The sequence below is a fragment of the Rattus norvegicus genome, chromosome 20 (assembly GCF_021556685.1).
Source record: "Rattus norvegicus strain SHRSP/BbbUtx chromosome 20, alternate assembly SHRSP_T2T, whole genome shotgun sequence".
NCBI classification, from domain to species: Eukaryota; Metazoa; Chordata; class Mammalia; order Rodentia; family Muridae; genus Rattus; species Rattus norvegicus.
In genome coordinates this window covers 56,469,577-56,480,567 of record NC_141553.1, presented here as the reverse complement: position 1 = coordinate 56,480,567, position 10,991 = coordinate 56,469,577, and the positions used below count along the sequence as shown (strand labels likewise).

At 39.3% G+C, this 10,991-nt stretch overlaps 1 pseudogene; it reads left to right on the top strand.

Annotated features, from left to right (window-relative positions):
• The first annotated feature begins 9,579 nt into the window (after window positions 1-9,579).
• On the top strand, window positions 9,580-10,674 carry Pitpnc1-ps1 (phosphatidylinositol transfer protein, cytoplasmic 1, pseudogene 1; annotated as a pseudogene).
• The last annotated feature ends 317 nt before the right edge of the window (window positions 10,675-10,991 follow it).

Here is a 10,991-nt window from a genome sequence, read left to right as displayed (position 1 = left end):
GATTGCAATCCCATAGGAAAAACAATAGCAATTAACTGGACTACCGAGAGTTCCCAGGCACTAAATCATCAATCAAAGAGTACACATGGAGGGAGCCATTACTTCAAATATATTTGTAGTAGAGGATGGCTTTTTCTGACATCAATTGAAGGGGAAACCCTTGATTCTGTAGAGGCTCAGTGCCCCAGCCTAGGGGAATGCTAGAGGGATGTGGCAGGAAAGGGTGAGTGGGTGGAGTAGCATAGAGGCAAAAGGGGAGGGAGGAATGGAAAGGGATGGAGAGTTTGTGGAGGGATAACTTGGAAGGGAGATATCATTTGAGATGTAAATGAGCAAAATGATTGTTAAAAAATATATTTCTGGAAACTTTGAGATTTTGGAGGGTTAATGTAAAGCAAGGCAAAAAAATGCAATACTGCACCAGCTCATTTCAGAAGGATCAGCTCCTTTTAGATACAAAATGAACATGTACGGGTCTGCAAGAAAATGATATAAATCAGCCAACCAAAGGCTGGCAGGAGAGGTCCGATCTCTGAGGAACAGAGTTAATAGTGAACATACCAAGGACATTATTACTTTTCATGTTGGAGTCTGTATTTTATTTCAGACTTTTCCTCTGTCTGTCTGTCTGTCTGTCTATCTATCTATCTATCTATCTATCTATCTATCTATCTATCTATCTATCCATCCATCCTGTGTCTCTCTCTATCTTTGACATAGTATACATGGAGATACCAGAACAAGTTGCAGGGATTGGTTTCCTCCTTCTACCATATGAGTTCCAGAAATTGAACTCAGGTTACATAGGTTTGGCAACAGGTACCTTTAGCCATTTCACTGTCTTCCAGGGTTGAGTTTAACAGAAAAAATAAGATGTTTTTTTTACTCAAAAATTTTATTCAAAATTCTAAGACTCAAATGACTTTTGAGCGCTCAGGTGTAAATGAGGTAACTATACCACCTTTTCTGAGACTCAAGGAGCATCATGGAAATGGTGATGTAAAGATTGTCAGAGTTGGGAGATAAGTAGGAGTCCTACAGTGCTATCTTCTGGATAAAACATCTGTGAGATACTCATGAGCTTACAGAAGCTATGGCTATGTGAAAAAATAATAAGGTATGAAAGTAAGAGGAAGACTGGTTAGAAAGAAGAGAAGGGGTTCCAGGAAAGCGAGGGAGATATGAGAGGATAACAGTAAGCTTACACTATATTGCATACAGGTATAAAACTGTCAAATATTTTAATTTTTCATCAAACCTACTAGTTAATAAAAAATACAGTAGAAAATTTCAAAAGTAGTTAAGAGTGTCAGGTGAAAAGAAGGGGGTTGTTGCAAAATTAAACAAGAAGACCAGGATACAATTTGTGGGTCAGGTAAGTACTTGAAGTTCATGAAATAACTATACAATTATCCGAAGCACAGTGAACTAGTCAACGGTGTCAGTAAATGCAAAATCCAGAAGTCTTAAGGTAGAGTGCACCCAGAAAGTTCAGACACCAGAAGGGAGATCATTGCACCTTAAGTAGAGTGAATTGAATAAGTAAGAGTCAGGGGACAGGATTAGCAGGCTAAATGGGAGTTGTAGCATGCAGAGGTTCATGGGCTTTCACAAAGGCTTTTATTTAGTGTGAAAATGAAAAATATTCCAAGGTTTTAAAGAAAGTGATATTGTTTAACTATTGTTTTTATAAGACTCTTGGTGATATTCTATGCATGTGGAGATAGAAGAGTAAGAAGAGTGTCAGACCAGGTAACTGACAGTGGAAAGGCTCCTGCCATAATCGGAGGTATATTTGTAATGAAAATGTTTTTAAAGTGCATCCACTAGGAAGTCCTCATAGAAATTCTAGGACTTTTGGAATGCTCCCCTCACTTTGGTGTTGTCTATTCTGAGTCCAGCTTTTTAATCATCAGCTGAGCAAACAGTTCTAATTCTTTCCAGCTGCTCAAAGCAGCACATGGCATTATTAACGATGTACTTGACCTTCTAAGCATACTGAACGGAGGCAAAGGATGATGGGGCTTGAGCTTGGGCATCCTCTCAGAAGATGATTCTCTAGGTAAGAAATGAGTATAATAAGCAATGGAGGGGAAAAATCTCACTATAATAAGATGCTTTTACCAGTTGACAGAGCTGTGTGTACAGGATAGACCTCTTTGCTTCCTTTAAAGTGTCTAGCCACTCCTTTATCGATGATATTAGGTAAAAGGAGTTGCTAAAACTATAAACATCATATTTCAAGAAATTTCCTGCCCAAACCTTACGTTTGGAATTTTGCCACATATAAAGAATTATAAGCATGGTTTTTCTCAGAGATAGCCTCTGAATGTTTGTCCCCGAAGTAAACATTAAGGCATTCATGTGTGTCATTAACTTGTTTGATGCCATTGGAGGGAGCACCACTGACAGACCCTGACTCAGTTGTCACAGTGTAATCTTCTGAACCTTACTCTCCATACTGCAATGCAAGACTGTAGTCCAGTTTTTATTTTGTTGAGATTACTAGTCACAAGTATCAAGTCTAAATTCAATTATTGTGAAAATGAATCTATTGGATGATAAGTTACAGAATTACTAGAAATACTAAATAATTAAGTCTAGAAATGGCTTGGGACATACCCTGCATTTGTCCTAATGGCCTTAGTTAACGTTTTATTCTAGAACACATTTCTATTTAAAATATTAACTCTTGACTTATAAATTCTTCTACAAAAAAGGTCTATTTCAAATTTAATGGGCCTGCATGAATCTATGTGGATCAAGAGTTTTCTGAAGAGGCAGAAAGAGGACATTGGATACTATGGAACTGTTGTTGCCTGTAGTTGTGAGTTACTGTGTTTGGGAACTGGAAAACAAACCCAGATATTTTATGAAAAGCAAGTGCTGTGTACGCTGAGCCATCTCAATTGCCACAACCTGGATATTCTTATGGAATGAATGTGTATGCCACTCAAAGTTATATGTTAAAGCCCAACTCTCTCAGTGTAGTACAATAGCTCATATTAAGAATTCTGGAGTCAAAGGACTTCAGGGGGAATCACTATCCCTGAACTCAAGCAGTATTACAGAGCAATAGTGATAAAAACTGCATGGTATTGGTACAGAGACAGATAGATAGACCAATGGAATAGAATTGAAGACCCAGAAATGAACCCACACACCTATGGTCACTTGATTTTTGACAAAGGAGCCAAAACCATCCAATGGAAAAAAGATAGCATTTTCAGCAAATGGTGCTGGTTCAACTGGAGGTCAACATGTAGAAGAATGCAGATCGATCCATGCTTATCACCCTGTACAAAGCTTAAGTCCAAGTGGATCAAGGACCTCCACATCAAACCTGATACACTCAAACTAATAGAAGAAAAACTAGGGAAGCATCTGAAACACATGGGCACTGGAAAAAATTTCCTGAACAAAACACCAATGGCTTATGCTCTAAGATCAAGAATCGACAAATGAGATCTCATAAAACTGCAAAGCTTCTGTAAGGCAAAGGACACTGGTTAGGACAAATCGGCAACCAACAGATTGGGAAAAGATCTTTACCAATCCTACAACAGATACAGGCCTTATATCCAAAATATACAAAGAACTCAAGAAGTTAGACCGCAGGGAAACAAATAACCCTATTAAAAAATGGGGTTCAAGTGCAAGGGGAAGCCCTGGGTCCTGCTAAGACTGAACCCCCAGTGAACTAGACTATGGGGGGAGGGCGGCAATGGGGGGAGGGTTGGGAGGGGAACACCCATAAGGAAGGGGAGGGGGGAGGGGGATTTTGCCCGGAAACCGGGAAAGGGAATAACACTTGAAATGTATATAAGAAATACTCAAGTTAATAAAAAAAAAATAAAAATAAATAAAAAAAAATGGGGTTCAGAGCTAAACAAAGAATTCACAGCTGAGGAATGCCGAATGGCTGAGAAACACCTAAAGAAATGTTCAACATCTTTAGTCATAAGGGAAATGCAAATCAAAACAACCCTGAGATTTCACCTCACACCAGTGAGAATGGCTAAGATCAAAAACTCAGGTGACAGCAGATGCTGGCGAGGATACGGAGAAAGAGGAACACTCCTCCATTGTTGGTGGGATTGCAGACTGGTACAACCATTCTGGAAATCAGTCTGGAGGTTCCTCAGAAAATTGGACATTGAACTACCTGAGGATCCAGCTATACCTCTCTTGGGCATATACCCAAAAGATGCCCCAACATATAAAAAAGACACGTGCTCCACTATGTTCATCACAGCCTTATTTATAATAGCCAGAAGCTGGAAAGAACCCAGATGCCCTTCAACAGAGGAATGGATACAGAAAATGTGGTATATCTACACAATGGAATATTACTCAGCTATCAAAAACAACGGCTTTATGAAATTCGTAGGCAAATGTTTGGAACTGGAAAATATCATCCTGAGTGAGCTAACCCAATCACAGAAAGACATACATGGTATGCACTCATTGATAAGTGGCTATTAGCCCAAATGCTTGAATTACCCTAGATGCCTAGAACAAATGAAACTCAAGACGGATGATCAAAATGTGAATGCTTCACTCCTTCTCTAAAAGGGGAACAAGAATACCCTCGGCAGGGAAGAGAGAGGCAAAGATTAAAAAGAGACTGAAGGAACTCCCATTCAGAGCCTGCCCCACATGTGGCCCATACATATACAGCCACCCAATTAGACAAGATGGATGAAGCAAAGAAGTGCAGACCGACAGGAGCCGGATGTAGATCGCTCCTGAGAGACACAGCCAGAATACAGCAAATACAGAGGCGAATGCCAGCAGCAAACCACTGAACTGAGAATAGGACCCCCGTTGAAGGAATCAGAGAAAGAACTGGAAGAGCTTGAAGGGGCTCGAGACCCCATATGTACAACAATGCTAAGCAACCAGAGCTTCCAGGGACTAAGCCACTACCTAAAGACTATACATGGACTGACCCTAGACTCTGACCTCATAGGTAGCAATGAATATCCTAGTAAGATCACCAGTGGAAGGGGAAGCCCTGGGTCCTGCTAAGACTGAACCCCCAGTGAACTAGACTCTTTGGGGGAGTGCGTCAATGGGGGGAGGGTTGGGAGGGGAACACCCATAAGGAAGGGGAGGGGGGAGGGGGATGTTTGCCCGGAAACCAAAGAATTATTATTAAGTATTAAATAAATAAAAAAAAAACTGAAAAAAAAAAAGAAAGTGCTTCCATAAGATCAAGCTGCAGGCAAGACTGTAGGACCTTTTCTTAATTAGTGACTGATGGGGAGGGGCCACTCCGTTGTCAGTGGGACCGTTGCTGGGCCATTGGTCCTGAGTTGTATAAAAACAGCAGCCTGAGGAGACATGAGGAGCAAGTCAGTAAGCTGCACTCCTCCATGATCTTTGCACCAGCTCCTGCCTCAAGGTCCCTGCCCACTTCCTGTCCTGACTTCCTTCAGTGATTGACTAGGATGTGGATAAACCAAATAAATCCTTTCCTCTCCACAAAAAAAAAAAAAAAAAAAAAAAGAATTCTGGAGTCAGACTCTTGGTGTCAACCACCTAATATGACTCCATTGCTTGGTATTTTAAGAAGATTCAGGGTTTTGTTATATGTACTGCAGTGCCCACAGCAGGGTGGCACCATGCAGGAGGAAAGCCATTGTATTTGTTATTATATTGTAGTTGTGTGAAGGCATAGCTATTCCCCGTCTCACTGTTGTCTGGCCCTGAAATAATTTTTAAGACACAAAAATGATGAGTCAGCATATGATCATCCACTTAAATGGTTTATGCCAAGTTTTAAGGATTACTATTTTCCATGCTGATAAACTTGTTTATTTCTTATTCATTAATCCATTCATCTACTCATTCATTTATTTGTGTGTGTGTGCAAACATAAGAGGAAAGCTTTGGGAGTAGGTTTTAGCTTTCCACCCTTTGGGTTCTAAAGAATTAAACTGGTGCCAACAGGCATAAAGATAAACATGTTTACCCAGGAAGCAATATTGCTGTCTCATAATCTTCTCAAATGGGACTTTGAGACTGGAGAGATAGCTCAGCAATTAAAATTGCTTATTCCTGCAGAGGAACCAGGATCAGTTTCCATCACCCACATGATGGCTCACCACAACTGTCTACAAGCTACTTCCTGATGATCTAATGGCTTCTTTGGACCTCCTTAGAAATCAGGCTTGTATATGGTATACATGCACACATGTAGCCAAATCAAATATAAAAAAAATCATTAAATGGACCATTGAGATTTTCATACTCTGTGTGGTGACTACTGTCAACAGCACCATTTCTTCCTAATTCCATATTTTAAATAGTCTATTTTCTCCCTTACCTTCATTTAGCAACATACTATCTAGAATAATTCAAATATACATTAAAATCTTACACATTTTATGCTGTATGCCCTTATTCCTAGGCCAGATTTCTAGAAATAATGTAATAATTGTCATATGCCCATCATATATTTTGTTATAGTAGAGGAGCAGAAAACATGGGCCTTTCAGGCCCCTTTTCCGGCTTGCAGTTGTAATTCAAAGTCGATTATAAAACTCTTCCCTAGTTCCTGTACTTTTAAGATATGAGTAACAATATTGACTTAAAAGTGTTGGGAAAGTTGAATGAGATGACCAGGAGTATCGCAGACATTTGATAAATGTTAGTTTTTCTCTTTGTATTATTTATAGTCATAGTGTTTTAAATAATTGTGCGTTGGATAAGTGTCCTTCCTTGAGTATTTTGCTTTTAAAGAACATAAAAAAAATTGACACGACATATTGAAGTGCTCATCATGAAAACTAGGCCTGTGATGACATTGCAGGCTAATTCACAGACTCTGTTAGGCTTTTCTCTGCAATTTCAAGTTAGTTTTTTCAGTTCCATAGCTTCGTACATTTTAGGTCAACTCACTACCACTGAACTACGCCCCCAATCACCAGTTAGGATTTTTTATTTTTTTAAGATAGTAGTGCTAAACCCCTCTGCTTTTTTTTCCTGGCAAAAGATTCACATTTTTTCTTTTCTTTCTTTTTCTTTTGTTGGTTAAATCTTAGAAGCCAGCCTGCCTTCCTTCCTTCCTTCCTTCCTTCCTTCCTTCCTTCCTTCCTTTCTTTTTTTGGGTGGGTACATTGATTATTCTTGAAAACATTTAGTCCTGCGTCATCTCTCACTTCTTTATGTGTAAGCCCAGCTTGTTACACTAATGTTTGTATTGTTCATTTTGCCTCATCCATTCCTCTCTGCTGTATTTTTTTATCTTACTCATAGAATCTAAAATCAGAAAGTACTTAAGGTATGTTTCAGGCTGGATCCTCTTTCCCTTTTAAGAAATTCTGATACCTTGTACATCAATCAATCTACATAAGCCCTGTGTACATTAACGTTTTTCTTGTTTCTTTTGTGGCATGTGGTAGCATTCTATTCCCCAGGTCCCACCATGTTTCCAAGTGCTACTACTGGAGGGATCTCTTTCCAGTGGGTGTGACTTTGTTTTTCTAGTTCTTCATTTGCCTTTTATATTGCCTTCATGGGCTCTTGTATTTTTCTAATGTAGTATAACCTTACAAGTACTCTACTTTAAATTTTACCTTTCCTCTATACTGAAATCTTCATTGACAAATAATTGAATTCAACTGGCTAATTAGAGGCCATCATTATTGCTAGAGATTTAGTTGCATTTAATGTTTAGTGAATTCCTTTGAATGGTTTGCTGTTTTCTGAGTTCTGGTATATATGAGTGTTCAGACTTCGATATTTCTTTATATGCCTCATAAATATTTAAATCAAAACTAGTGATTGATTGTTGTCAAAAAGTCATAAGCTATCATTTCAAATCAGTTTTACATCCTCAAATTATAACAAGCTGCTTTGCATCTAAACAAATAAATACATCCCACATTTATGAAATCCCCAAAGCCCAAATCCTAGAAGTTATAAGTTAAAAAACTCTCATGTCCAGCAAGGCCCTCTCAAAGCTAATGCCGTTATTTTCCTGACTCTTCAGGGTAGGCACGTCTGAGCAGGCAAAGCTCTGATGGGTCCTGGTATGGTAATCCGAAAAGTGTGAGTCCTAGAAACTTCTTGCTTTCATGTATGGCCACACAAATCTTGTTCCAATCAAACAACGAGCAATGGAATGGGTAAAAAGACTTTCAAATCCATTTTTTCTAATAGATTAGTATCTAAAATATGAAAAGAACTATTCAAGGCAATAGTAAGAACAAACAATTTGTTTCCAAAATGATAATATATTTAAATATATATTTCACAAAGAAATATTGATAATATTAAATAATATTTTATTTCTTATTAATGTACCACAAATTTATAGTTATATGGTCACTAGAACAGATAAAATGCAAACAGGAAATGTGGCAGTAGTAAGTGTTATCAAAAATAGAACAGTTGAGACATCTCTCTGTTTGGGTGCTGTCTGTCGAGCAAAGGCACACAACATACCTGTGAGCTACAACTTTAACCCTGCAGTTTGACTTCTAGTACACTGCTGATCCCAGATTCAAAATACCGCAATCACTGTGAAAAACACTAGGACATTGCTTGTGAGGTGGAATAGATGCTTACTGTATTCCCAGCATTCCAAATTTTAGACAATTCGTTCAAGAAAAAGCATCAAAAAGTATGTAATAATAGCTATAATGTCTTTGTAACAGTCAAATTTGGGATGACTCAAGTGTTCTTCAGCTGGAGGATGGATGTACAAACTATAGTCTATCCATAAAATTGAACAATTCTCAGGCACACTGGGAAGTGGACTATAGAAACATGTAGTGATTTGTTTTTATCTAAGACAGCAATCATGTTGGGTGAAAGCTAGTTTGAAATAACTATGTATTAGATGACTGATTTATATGACACCTTAAAAACAGAACCCACCAGGGCAGAATCAAATCAGTGTTGTCTGGTAACAGGAGGAGAGGGAGAAATCAAACAGAGGCAATAAAAATAGATTTTGTGGGAATAGGGCATAGATTTGTTTTGCTTGTCGTTTTGGATGAAGATTATATAATTGTACAAATTTTAAGGACAGATGACACTGATAATAGGATTGTACCTTTAAAATGTAAACTATATTATGCATGTACACACTGTATCAACAAACAAGACTAAAATACTTAGTCTATAGTTTAAGAAATTCTACAAGGCTAACGATGATGACTTAGCATAGAATACCCATGCCATTACTTCCTGGCCTTTTGACGAAGATCAAGCATACTATCTGTTCTTCTCAATGTAATAATGCACACATCCTATCTTCTCATTTTTCCATTTACTAGGTGTTGTCTTAAAGCAAAACATTAGAAACAGGCAACTTATTACATTAGAAACAGGCAACTTATAAGATTTAGTTTTCTCCTGAATGTAATGCTAATCGCATTCATATTTAGGAGACAATATTTATTAAGGGACTGTTAAGACAGCAGTGTGTAAGTTAGGAGCTGAGGCTCCTGTGGCTGCTTTGTTCCCTGGTTCCCAGTGTCTTTACACCTCCCCTGGGTGTTAGCCTTGCTCATCTGTTGGGATACCCCTTCCTTCCCAGAGTCCGTGGCCGGCAGGAACAGGCTAATGAACAAATTGCAAATCTGCATGCGGTTCACTGTTGAGGACTACAAAATCGGACTGCTGTGTATGATCAACCATGAGCACGGTGACCGGGGAGAAGGAGTAAAGGTCATGCAGAGTGAGCTCTTTGAGAACCCTCACCATGCAATGGGCATTTCACTGAGAAGAGAGTGTATCTCAACAGCAAATGGCCTAGTTGGGCCAGAGCTGTTATTCCCAAAATATTTTATGTGACTGAGAAGGTGTGGAACCCATGCATCATCACAGAATACACTTGTTCCTTCCTTCCGAAATTCTCCATCCACATAGAAACCAAGTATGAAGACAAGGGAAATAACAACGGTATTTTTGACAGTGAAGCCAAGACCTCAAGGGAGAAGTGTGTTTTATAGATATCGCCTGTGATGAAATTCCAGACTACGAAGAATCCGAGGATCCTAAATACTTCAAGTCTGGGAAGACAGGCCGAGGGCAGCTAAGAGAAGGCTGACAAGACAACCATCAACCTATCATGTGATCCTACAAGCTGGTAATTGTCATGTTCAAGGTGTAAAGCCTTCAGACCCTAGTGGAACAATTTATGCACAAGGTGGTCTGAGACATCTTGCAGATTGAACACAGACAGGCCTTTGAGTGGGTTGAAGAGTGGTAGAATATGACAATGGATGATGGTCAGGAATATGAGAAAAACATGCATGAACAAACCAACAGATACGTATGCAATCAGCACTCCTCCTCTGTGGATGATTGACACAGAGAGCCATGCACAGACCAGTAAATGATGATGGATGAAGTGCAAGAATTAGAATTAGCCACTCAGGAAGCCACCAAGCAGAAGATTGGCATTTTCTCACCTGCCATCTCTGTCAACAGCATCACCCTACTGCTTTCCCTGATGCGCTGCGCCCCATCCCCATCTACCCCTCTCTCCACAGATATACCAGAATTTCTGTCCATTCCCAAAGACCGGTACCAGAAAAAAATCTGCTCCAGAGACGCTCACACTTTCAGATCCAGAGAAAAAGAGCCACCCCGAATTTACCTGGCGTCTAGGCTTCTGAAAAGCCATGTTGGCCCAAATCATGTGACTCCATGTGAACATCCCATTGGGTCCTTCATTTTCACTGTAGTCTTTTTAAGAATCCTCCGGTAGAGGTAAAGACTGCCTCTTCACTAAGGTGTGTTCTTGGATCTCATATTGTTCATGTGGTTAAATAATCTCACAGATAGCAAGAACCCCTATGTGTGCCATGTAGCGTTATAGTGAATGTGAAAAGTAAGATTTAGAATAAACAAAAGACAACATGGGCTGAGGACAAAGTTCAGTGGGTAAAGAGCTGCTGGACTCCATCCCAGCAATGGTGAACTAGGCAGGAGGATTAGAAGTTGGGGGTCAACCTCAGCTAGATACAGAA